The sequence below is a fragment of the Cygnus atratus genome, chromosome Z, assembly GCF_013377495.2.
Source record: "Cygnus atratus isolate AKBS03 ecotype Queensland, Australia chromosome Z, CAtr_DNAZoo_HiC_assembly, whole genome shotgun sequence".
In the NCBI taxonomy this organism is placed as follows: domain Eukaryota; kingdom Metazoa; phylum Chordata; class Aves; order Anseriformes; family Anatidae; genus Cygnus; species Cygnus atratus.
Window position 1 is genome coordinate 75,664,959 of NC_066396.1, and position 12,172 is coordinate 75,677,130.

Here is a 12,172-nt window from a genome sequence, read left to right on the forward strand (position 1 = left end):
CAGAGGGTTTGGAACTACATGGTCTGTAAGGTCCCTTCCAACCCAATGCTTTCTATGATTCCTGGTGCTCTGGCTGCATATTACAAAACCTCACTTAACAAGGATTTAAAAATAGAATGAACCAATACACACCATTTCTTTCTTTCTTTCTTCTTTCTTTCTTTCTTTCTTTCTTTCTTTCTTTCTTTCTTTCTTTCGAATAACTTTGGGGATTTCAAATGGTATCTGTGTCTTTCCAGGCAGATACCCTGGCACAGAAGTATTAAAGGCCTGGTTTGGGAAGGGAATACACTTGCTCTGTCCTTAGTATCAACATTTTTTCATTCCAAAAACCTCTTATTAAACTAAAATGAGGTAAAACAAAAAACAAAACAAAACAAACAAAATACTTCTAATATATATATATATAAAAGGCAGATTATGTCCTGTTACAGCTATTCACCCATACTGTGTAGCTCTAGTTTCCTTTGCATTCATTCTGACTAACAACTCTCTAGACTGAAGTTGTACACTTACCTACAAATGAAGTGCGAGAGGTAATGGTTGCGCTGCCATTACCCAGACTTTGGTTTGGAGAAAACACCCTTGAAAAAAAAGGAAGCATGAAAAATGAGAGAAATAGTTAAAGCAGGTAAGCTTGGCTAATCTGACCATTAGGGGCATTCAGAACATCATTCATCAGATTTTTAAGGGATGGAGAAATCATATGAAATTCCCCATAGGATAGGCTCTCTCTAACTCCACCACCACCCCACCACCCTGAACAATCCCCCATATCAACTGTTCAGTTTTGGACTGTAAAGAGCTACAGGAAAGAAGTGAAGAAAAATTCCATCTGTGTGAATGAACTGTGCCTATGCTTCCTTTGTTGCATTACCTCCAACCTTTTAGTTCTACTTTGTATCCCTTGGAAAACAGGAAGCAAAACTGTCTTCTCTCAGATTTTCTGACCCTCTTATCCTGGCAAAGGAGACATATATTTATTTTGCATGACCCCCCCTTTGCTTACTGATGAATTTGCTTTTTAATGAGAAAAATGGGTTTCTTTGCAAAGGGGAAAAAAAAAAAAAAAAAAAAGCATTGCTAAAGCCACATGCCTAAGCACTTTCAAAGCCTTGAAGTGCCTGAAAGACTTCCAAAAAATGACCATTCCATGCATTTCTGCTTGAACATGTACTGCCAGAAACATAAAAAAGGTACTTCCAAACTGCAGGAAAGGTCACAGTTCTTATTTCTAACAGCTTCCAAAAGGCCAAGCAGGTCTCAGGTGGACAGCTAGAAAACTAAAAGACATTTTTATCTAAGGAAAATTAATCATGAATGCAATTTTATGTTCCACAGCCCATCAGCTTACCTGAACTCTTTATAATGCATGATCAAGATAATTAGAGCAGTGCACAATTTCCGGCTGCAAGCTCGCAAGATCTATTTGCGCACTCCAAAACAAAAGTTCAGCAATAACTAAGCATTCTCTGGCAATAGTTGCTAGATTTCTCACCTATTCTATAACTCCTTTTAAACCTGTTCAGAAATACTTGGTTTGCCCACCTTGCCTCATTTTAGCAGGATGGGATAGGTAACGTGTATAAATCATGGAACTCAACCAGCTTCACTATCTGAATTATCTCTGCATACCACACCATTGAGTATGGTTAATTAATAATAATTAAACTAAATAGGTTTTACATCTGGAATTTGTATCACTGAGATGGCACACTGGACTTACCCATTTACTGTTTAACGCAGCTGATATTACTCCTCTCTGGATCAAACAGACAATACCAGTAGCAAAGGACAAAATAAAGGATTGGCTGTGCTAGATGTGGGAATAAAGACACAAGTGATTATTAGAGCATCTGGCTACAGTGAGCTAGCCCTTCAGTTCTTAAACTTTCACCTTTACTTTTTATTGTAAAGAGCAGAACATTGGCACTGAAGCTGAAAATGAACACCTGCCTTTTCTGCACCAGAGGTATGTACCACACACAACATTTCTCCCTTAATTCTCAGAGTAAAGACAGCAAGGCAAAATGTTCCTGATATCATTTCTGTGGTATCATATGATTTGCACAAACATATAGATATGAAATATATTTTATATAAGATATAAATATATCTTATCTATCTATCTATCTATCTATAATATACAAGAGTATTCTGAAAGTAATGCTGCACACATATAAAGAAAGCATGGATTTCACTTCACACAAGTAATTGATTTTATGCAGAGTACTGTACATAAAGTAAGCCAGGTACCTGCTGAATGAATCTAGACATTGAACACGTGATTTCTATTCAGAAAAGAATGAGACCGTGTTTTAGTAAGCACATTTTTCCTCAGGACTTGCATTTACACAAGTTTTAGGTAAACATGATTTCAGGGCCAGAGACTTCCACATTTATTAGAGAGCCTGCTGTGTAACAACATTGTTCTAAGAGCATGGAGAATAAAAACACTTGTATAAATATGTCTAATTCTCTTTAGCTATAAATAATAAATAATAGCTCATGGGATGCAGGTAGTTCTCATTCTTATCATACCATCACAACTCAGAGATGACAGAAGAAAAAAAAAAAAAGGTTCAAAACATATGAGTCCAGATCACTTTGATTAGTGACTGTTTTCTGCCTTTAAAAACAGCTTTATCTTAGTCATATCTGGAAATGGGATATCAAATCTGCTCAGTAATTGTTGTTTTTAGGAGCAGATAATTCAGCATATCCTAATGCTGCTTTAATATCCTCTGTTCAGAAAGAGAAATAGGCATGGTCAGACTGTCAAAAATTAGTAGTATACCGCAAGTCTCAGCATACCTGGCTAAAAATGGATTTACTCCCCCACCCCAACCCCTTACCACAGTATTTTTCTATTTATGGTTACTGAAATTTAAACTTGTGAATAATGTAAAATCTAAAAGCTGTGTTTTCAGAGAAGAGATGGCTGTGCAAGAAAAAGCTCAGACACTGAGAACTAGAATGCAGTTGGTCAAATATTACTTTTCAGAGGATATCTTCAAAGGATGATTCTTCAAAGGATGCATTCCCAATTAACAAATGTCCATGTACAGTAGTCCATACAGCTGGCCCAGATATCATAAAACTACACTTAAAGGCAGCTTTAAAAAACATATTCCTATAGTAAAGCTACAGCCAGGTTTTAAATTGTCTGTAATGTCTTTAAGGACAGTCAAGGTTAAAATACCACCTGATAGAATGAGTTTTAGAAAGTTCAAATTTACAGCTGGGTGGTGCATATTCAGTTTACAGCCATGAACTACATATTGTGACTGGTAGCACTGATGCATCCTTAGTGGTAATAGGAGTCAATATTGGTGATAGAGTGGTAATTGACACCTAAAGAGTCTCTGAGAAGTGCTTTGAGTAAGGCCAGTTGTGAGTTTTAGAAAGGGAACCATGAATCGTAATGAAGTTTTCAATATACCACTTATAAACCGAAAGATGTAATGAAAAAACGAAAAGCACAGATATGATCTTGAAAGTGTTTTGAATTTCTATACTCTCCAGAAACACTACACAGGGTTCAGGCAATAGCCCAGGATCATCCGCACAACTAGCCTCAGTCAATTTTACCAACTGGAAAATAAAAACAAAAAAACAAAACAAAACAAACAAACAACAACAAAAAAAAACAGTTCTTAAGAGGGTCCATCTTGCTGGTGTATAATCATAGAATCATACAATGGTTTGGGTTGGAAGTGACCTTCAAGACCACCTTGTTCCAACCCCCTTGCTGTGGGCAGGGACCTCTTCTGTGAGATCAGGTTGCTCAAAGTCCCATCCAACTTGACATGGTATGATGGCAATTTGATGGTATAATAGCAATTTGATCAAAAACAAGTGACAGAGACAGAACAGAGCTACAGTGTAGCAGTAGTAGTGCAGGCCTCCGTAGAGGGTTGAGATTCCTGCTAACCTTCTCAGTCAGAATATATTTTCCTGACAATTTAATTAAACCATAACCAGCAATGAGGTGAAGTATTAACTTTGGCAAACAAAAAAGCTCCTTGGTAGGGAAAGCAGATGGATATGGACGGTTCCATAAGAAACAGAGGAAAAACTATCAGGTGGTTCCTTAGTCTTTGAAGAAGGATATTGTCTCTATTTTTCATTAGAGGAGTATTTATTCCCATTGAGACTACTCTTAGTCTTCATTTGTTTGAAATGTGTTATCCTGAATAAGAGTTAGTGTTGCTTTTATTTATCTGTTAAAAATGTATTTTCCCATCCTCTAGAATCTCCCAATTTTCCTTCTTCAGCCAGTAAAAAGTAAAACATTTCAAAAATTAATGACTGAAAAATAATATTCCTTGTCCATCAGAAAACATCATATGAATTTATCTTATTAGCTTAATTTATAGCTAAAATTTTCAATTTGCAGTTGTGCAAATTGTACTCATGTCCAGGATTGTCCCAGCCCAGGTGCAGAACCTTGCATTTGGACTTTTTGAACCTCGTTAGGTTCATGTGGGCCCAATACTCAAGCTTGTCCAGGTCCCTTGAAAGGACTTTCAAGATCATCCAGTTCCACTTCCCACCCCCCCACCACCACCACCATGGGCAGGGACACCTCCCACTAGACCAGGTTGCTCAAAGCTCCACCCAGTCTGGCCTTAAACACCTCTGGGCGTGTGGGTGGGGCATCCACAGCTTCTCCGGGCAACCTGTTCCAGTGCCTCACCACCCTCATGGCAAAGAATTTCTTCCTTACATCTATCCTAAATCTCCCCTCTTTTAGTTTAAAATCATTCCCCTTTGTGCTATCATTATCTGCCTGTGTAAAAAGTCACTCTCCATGGCTGTGTCATAGCTTGGGGGAAAGCAGCTGCAATTTATGATTAATTTCTGGGCATGTATTATTGCTTATCGTGAAGTAAGGGAATCCAAAGGTAAATGGGTGTGTGCAGAATTTAATGGAAAGAAAAATCTGTTTTGTTAAAAGTTTTGTCACTGATCAAGGAGGTTGAAATAAATATCTGCCAGGGGTCAGGTAGTATATGCAAATGAGTTTGTACAAGAAAGTTGATTTGTCAGACATCTTCCACTGCTTGTTTCCACACTGGGTAGCTGTTCCACCGGTGTCCAATTATTCGTGTTGATGCAGCAGCAGATGGGAGACAACTCCTCTGTCTATCAAAAAGTACTGCCATTTGTTATCCTGTCATTGACTATGTAGCAAATTGAGTCCAGACTAAGGTTTTTAGCATGCGGAGGATCTGATCATCTAAATGATGAATACACTTTCTCCTCCTTGCTGTGGGCAGAATATTACTTAATGTTACTTAATATTGATTCATGTTCCTACACAGGAAAAAACAGTGAAATTGTTAGAAAATAACACACACGCACAGTCAGGATCCAGTTCTATGGCTGCTCTGCAGTCTCTTTAGTCATATGCAGAGCTACCCAGAAAACAGGGTGTGCTTTGGGCATAAGAGAGTATGCAATGACAATTTTCACAGTTTTTCAGATTTGTGCCTCTGAAAATATTATACTGAATGTATTCATCTCCCATAAGTGAAAATATGCTTTTCCTTGTGTGTACAAATGACATTAATTTGTGAATTTACAACTTCTCCTTCAATACTATTTTTAATCTTTAAATTCTTACAAATGTATAAGATTAACCGAAATCATATAGCTTGTTGGGTAAATACTCCATGCATACGAATATAGTGTGTTTTGCTTTCCATCTTCCTGCACCCCACCCCATTGCCTCAGAGATATGAACGCATCAAGTTCTAACTTGTTCCAGGGACAACAATAATCCTCTGTTTTTGTCTATAGATTTTTTGTATATTCAGAACCTCTGGTTAAAAAGCCATCTAGAAAGTTGGAAGAGTGTAAAACTGACACGAGTGCACATACAAGAGTGGTTTAAATTTCTTTCTCTAGTAATGAGATGATAGCGTAAAGAAGGGGTAAATGCTTAAATGGCAGTTTGTCTGCCCATAACAAGTCTGTATGTATTTCTATGATTTTTTTTTTAAGTATTTAAATGGAGAACTGGATCTAAAGGCAAGAAGAAACACAGAGCAAGGAAAGGGCAGTTTGTTAAAAAGTTATGGCAAGTGAAACTTCTGTGAGACACATGGCAACACTTGGGATTTATGTGAGCTTAGGAAGTAAAATGAGGTCTCACCTCTGGCCTGGAGCAGATCTGGGGACTATTAAAGCTCAGTAGCACTTTTTTTTTCACCACTTCATACCCCTGAGGCTTCTGAAGTGTTCCTAACACGGATGGCACAGTTTTATTGACAAACATTTTATTTTATTTTGTTTTATTTTATTTTATTTTATTTTATTTTAAATTAACTACCAAAGAAATCATGTCACATTAAGCTTCTTACTCCAGCCTGCAATCCCAACCCAAGAAAATAAATAATGATCTATAAACTCTGAGTTCCCAAGAAGCAGCAGAAAGGAATCAACATTAGGTAAGACATACCATTACATTAAATCCACAACATACTGTTCAGCACATTCATCCACCCTTAAGCACATGGGAAAACAACTCTATAGAAGAGAATTCGAATCTAAAGTTAAACTAATTTTTCAAGTCAGTTTGTAATGCACGAAGGAGGGCAAAGGGGAGAATAAGGAGAAATGAAATGGATCATTTAAATGTATCATAACACTGGGATTAATCAAAACCAGGAAGAGTAGCAGCCTAGCTCATTTCCCAAGGAAGTACACCCATTGACACTCCTTCCATCAGTGATGCTCCGCCTTTCACATGTTCAGACTTTCTAGAAGGAGCTTTCTGCCTAGTGCAGACCATGGCTGGTTTAGCTATAGTTAGACAGCCAGTAGATGAGCTATTCTCCTGAGTTGGGAGGGATGCTCTGACCTCTCCGAGTGCACCCTGCCTGCGCCCACTGCCATGCCATGCCATGCCCTGTTTGCCTGTCCCGGGTCCTGGTTGCTCACGCTCCCTAGGGGCTGCCTTTGTATGGCAGGGGAGGGAGCGCTACTGGCTCTGCCTACGCCTCGTCAGTCTCACTCGCGAGGGTTGCCGGGTCCCTGTGGCTCCCTCGGCTGCCTTGAGTGGCCTTGAAGCTGGAAAAAAAGCCCTGCCCGCCTCAATCCCCCGCTCCGCTGCAGAACGCATCTGCCCTGGAGCCGATGCCCTGATCACCCTTTCAAAGTTACTGCACACTTCCTTCTTGCAAAGGAAGAGAAATAAAGTGCAGTCTGTGAAACCAGACATTCCCTCTGACAAACGACACAGCTGCCTACACAGCAGGTAAACAGAATTAAGGCAGAGACTGAAGGCACTCTCATCAGTTCTAACTGAAATGCACTTTGGAGACTTAACAGCCTCCTAGTTAAGTATTTCATTCTCTCTCCATCCCTGAATAATTTTCTGTTTGAGAAAGAACCTTCAGTTTTCACAGTGTAAGAAAAATTACAATAATGAGGCAGACACGTTTTCTGAAGTCTCAACACAACCTGATAACATCAGGGATCCTGAGGAAATACATGCTAAAAAACATGAGTAGGGATTACTGACATGGAAGCATGGAAGCTAAGTATGTGATTATGGCAAAGGTCAATTTTCAAAGGAAGGGAGAAATGCCTGTGAACCAGCACTCTGGAAGCAAATGGCCTTGAAGCATTTCCAGGAGCAGCACTGGAAACAAAACATTTCAAGTGAAGCAGAACAAGAACTGAACCCCATTCAAAGCTCCCCAAAATCATCCCCATTATTGCCTTGGAGGCTATATTGCCATCATGGCTGGGTGAACACACTGAACAATGTTCTGTCACAGTACTGTAAGACATGTTAAGCAGTATCATAAAGCTGGAAGGATTTCCAGCTTCCTTTCCTTTTAAGGAAAAAAGGTAGCTGACCAAAGCCGGGAAATGTTGGGCAGCATTTGAGCTACCATCTCACCTTAGCACCACCTTCCTTTAATTTCACTTGGTAATGAAAATGACACCATGAAGGCATGAATCACAGCAAGTAGGTTACTTTTCCATTGCTAGAAATGACACAATTTTAATAGTCTTAGTTCAGGGCTGACAGTTCTGCTGCAACACAGCAAAGCATAGATTTACAGAGGTGTGTATTTTTAAAATTGAACATTTGGCTCATATTTAATATTCCATCTGATTAACTCAGATTTTTACTTTTTTTTCCCCACTATCTGTCTGTCTGTTGTCAACAGAGATGAATGAACAAATGTCCCCTCCAGTCTGCCTTCCTTCAGCTTAGTGGATGAATGAAAAAGTGGGGGAAAAAAAAGAAATGCTAGGCGAATAGGGAAAACCAGAAAAATTCCAGAATGTGTTTATTGTTTCTTTTGGATTCACCTTTCATGAATGCAGGTAGAAATGGATCCAAACATTGATTTTCCTACATGCTGGAACTAAAATAAAAAGTGGATTCCCAGGCATACTAATCTGTTCTTCCCTCTCTGAAACTGTACACTGAGCTCAAACTGAAACTGCTCTTGGAACTGCTTTAGTTTGGCAGTTTCAGCAGCAAATTCTGAAAACTTTTAGATCTTCCTCCATCTCATCTGAACAGGAAAGTAAATCACAGCTGTTTTAGTTTCTGTCATGCTAAGGGACAACTTTGCAAACATCACCTGTGGACAGACTCTGAGCATCCATTATCTTACCTATTTTCTGCATTGGCCAGCTGCAAGTCTTAAGCAGGTGATGCAATACCTTCCCAGTTATTTTCTTTGAAATTTTCTTTGAGAAGTATTGCCTTTCCATGCAGCTTTAGGAACTTTCTTACCATTTGCCTTATACTAAATATTCTTTAGTTGTGTTACTTTCTGTCAGGAGCTGGACTACAGGTGCTGGATTAATACAAAGTAATTGTTTTGAATGACTCTCCAGAAACATAAGAAATAAAATAAACATTTATGGTATTCACTGGGCTTGTCTTCCCTACTTACAAATAGTAATAGAATATTATTTGTCAAGACTATCAGTCTGAAAGGGAAACAACCCCCCAACATGGCAGATAAATATACAAAATATGCGGTATATGGAGTAAAAAGATTTCACAGCCCCTTTCTTACATTTTGCAGTGAGACACTTAGAAGGTCAAGTTTTCTTCTCCTGCCCTTCAGTAGCACTGACTTACAGTCTTGGGGGTCTGCTTGAAGACCTGGTAGGTAGCAAAGTCTAAATTAAGTTGCCATTTACCAGGTGGGGCCAGCTGTTCTCATATTGGTTATTCTTTGCCATGCTCCATTGCACTAACTGCTCCTCACCATTCAGCACTCCTAGTGTTTGTTGCTTACCTTTGCAGATTGCTACAGTCCTCCATTTTATATCATCCTTCCAGCAAATGCAGCTCCAAGAACTCACGCCATCTTCCCTATGTACAGGAAAATAGTGAATAGATATGTCTGTCTTACAGTAATTGCTACATTTTCTTACTACTGCTATTTCTTGGGTGGTGCAAAATTTGAAACTCAATTCCATGCTTTTTTCTCCTTGTCAAAATACTAAAATTTGCACCCCGAACCTGCAAGCAATTCATTTACTTGGGAGTGAATACCTACCCCACCTGTATTTAGATGCCATCAGTTGTCTCAGCTTCCTTTATTTACAGCAACAACCTTTCTTCTTTCCCCTTTATAGAGGAATCTTTCTGAACATAATAAAATGATATATCTAAGACAAGCACAACCCATCCTTTCCTGTTGGCTCATTTCACACATATTTCATTCATCTTTCCATTGGACACTGACCAGGTCTTGCCTGTGGATTTCATCTTTCCTGGCACCCCTAAGGCAGAGGAAGGAACCTTTAATTTCTCTCGTAGGGCTGAGCCAACATTCTTGCATAGACTTTGAAAAGTCTCTTGAGACGTTACACTCCAATTCCTCACAGGAGGAAGGACCACTGAGATTCCTCAGTGGTGTATTTTAGGATTCACAATCCTGAGAAGCTCTAAGCATAGACAGATCCTTCAAAATGCAGTGCAACTTAGTGGTTGCATTTTAAGCAGTGGCCTGATACTTGTTTTGCTAATGCTTGCAGTTTAAAATGGAAGCAGAGCACCAGGAAATGATGTTGACCATAAGAGTGGAGAGGAATTGGATGTTTGACTTCCACACTTGGAGGACAAATTTGCAGAAGTATCAGAACAGTAAAACATACAAAGAGACTTAAGAAAGTTTGGAAAGTCTCTGTTATCTGCTTCTATTCTGTCAGTTTTTCCTCTCCCTCTAGTGGCAAGCTTAGCATTACTTATCTTGTGAGGTAAGGGTTTGCTTAAGTGTTGGGTTAATAAACTTTTATTTAATTCTGGGCAAAATGATTTCTCTATTGTGCTTCATGGATAAGAAGTGTATTTCAGGCTAGATAGAACAGCAGAGAGGAAGAGAAAAAATGTAAATATGACAGCAAGTTAATGTCATGTGGAGAGTTAACCTTGGCTGACCACCAGCTCCCTCTCCTCAGAAAAATGTGGGGAGAAAATAAGATAGAAAGGCTCATGGGTCAAGAAAAAGGAACTTTAATGTAAAAAAGCAAAGGCTGCACATGGAAGTGAAGAGTAAAAAGGAGATTTATTCTCTACTTTCCATCAGAAGATCGAAGCGTGGCTTCCGTAGTTGTTTCAAAAAACACCTTCATAATGAATATCACCTGCTCCTATTCTTAGATATTGTTGCTAAGCATGATGTCATATGGTATGAAATATCCTCTTGGCCAGTTTGGGTCAGCTGTCCTGGTTATGTCCCCTCCCAGCTTCTTCTGTACCCCCAGCTTTACTCACTGACAAGGCAGCATGAGAAGCTGGAAAGTTTAGTGTAAGCATTGTAAATTACAAGTAAATTTAGTGTAAGCATTGCTTGGCAACAGATAAAACAAAAATTATCAAAATTATTTCATATGTTATCAAAATTATTTTCATCCTAAAACATAGCACCATACCAGCTACTATGAAGAAAATTAACTCTATCCCAGCTGAAACCAGGACATGTTATCACAGGAGCACCACCAGCATTACTGATGGTCTCATCTTTGGCCATCAGTGGGTCCATTTTGGAGCTGGCTGGTCTTACATGGAAGAAGATTCTCATATATTGACAGAGAAGCCAGCTCTACAGCCCCCCATTCACACTGCTATCAAAACTTTGCTGCATAAACCCAATATATTGGGGTATTTTGTGAGATACATATGTGTAAAGAATTCAAGATTATCAGAGCACCTTTGAGCAGAGTCCTATTAAAACACGAGAAGCATCTAGAGAAGTATCTGTGGGCTTAGCTCCCGTAGAAATTATTGAATATCATCTGAAATCTGAAATTCCAGTGGCTGCAGGCATCTTTAGACATTTATATCTCTTCAACAGCAAAACAAATTTCAGACAAGCCTGTATTAACAGACTCTTGCTCAAGCAAAGGGAAATACTCCTCCCAATAACAACACCAGAAGTTCCCTTGAACAAAATCCCTTCTTTGCCTGCACAGACATAGTTAAGAGCCAACGCATGGCAAAGGGTATCCTCTGTGCTGCACCCTGCAGGGCAGAGAAATTCTGTGTACAATTGATGTCTACAAACCCTGAATTGGTGCCTTTTTTTAATTATTATTATTTTTATTTTTATTTATGTTTTTTCTGAACAGAGACTAAATGTTCTAGCCAATTAGCAAGGTTCAGAGGAACATGATCCTGAATCGTGATTGTATCTCTACATTCTAAACAAATAAAATTGTTTCAGCACAGATTTATGATTATTGAACAATATTATTGAAAGAACTAGTAATAGCTTTTGCTCCAGCCACTACTAAATCTTGCAAAATCACTTTATAAAGCAATACTCTTCATTTCTTATTAATACAAAGACTGGAGTTGACCAATTTGAGGGAATTTACTGAAATTATATGTGAAGTAGATACAATATCCCTGGAGAATATAATAAAGATGACTTGTAGCAAAAATAAACTAATACAATACTGCTGAAAAAGAAGCATATCTGGCATGAGCATGCATGACAGATATTAATGTGGCTCCAGGAGTTTAGCAGAAAGATCTATTTTGTTGTTTCATTTTTGTGAACAAATTTTAGAAATTACATTGCTTTCTAACAAGACCTAAGAAAATCACCTTTTCATCGATGAAGAAAAAGTAATTTTTATAATCATGTTATTTAATATATTTAAAAAAATACAAATAATA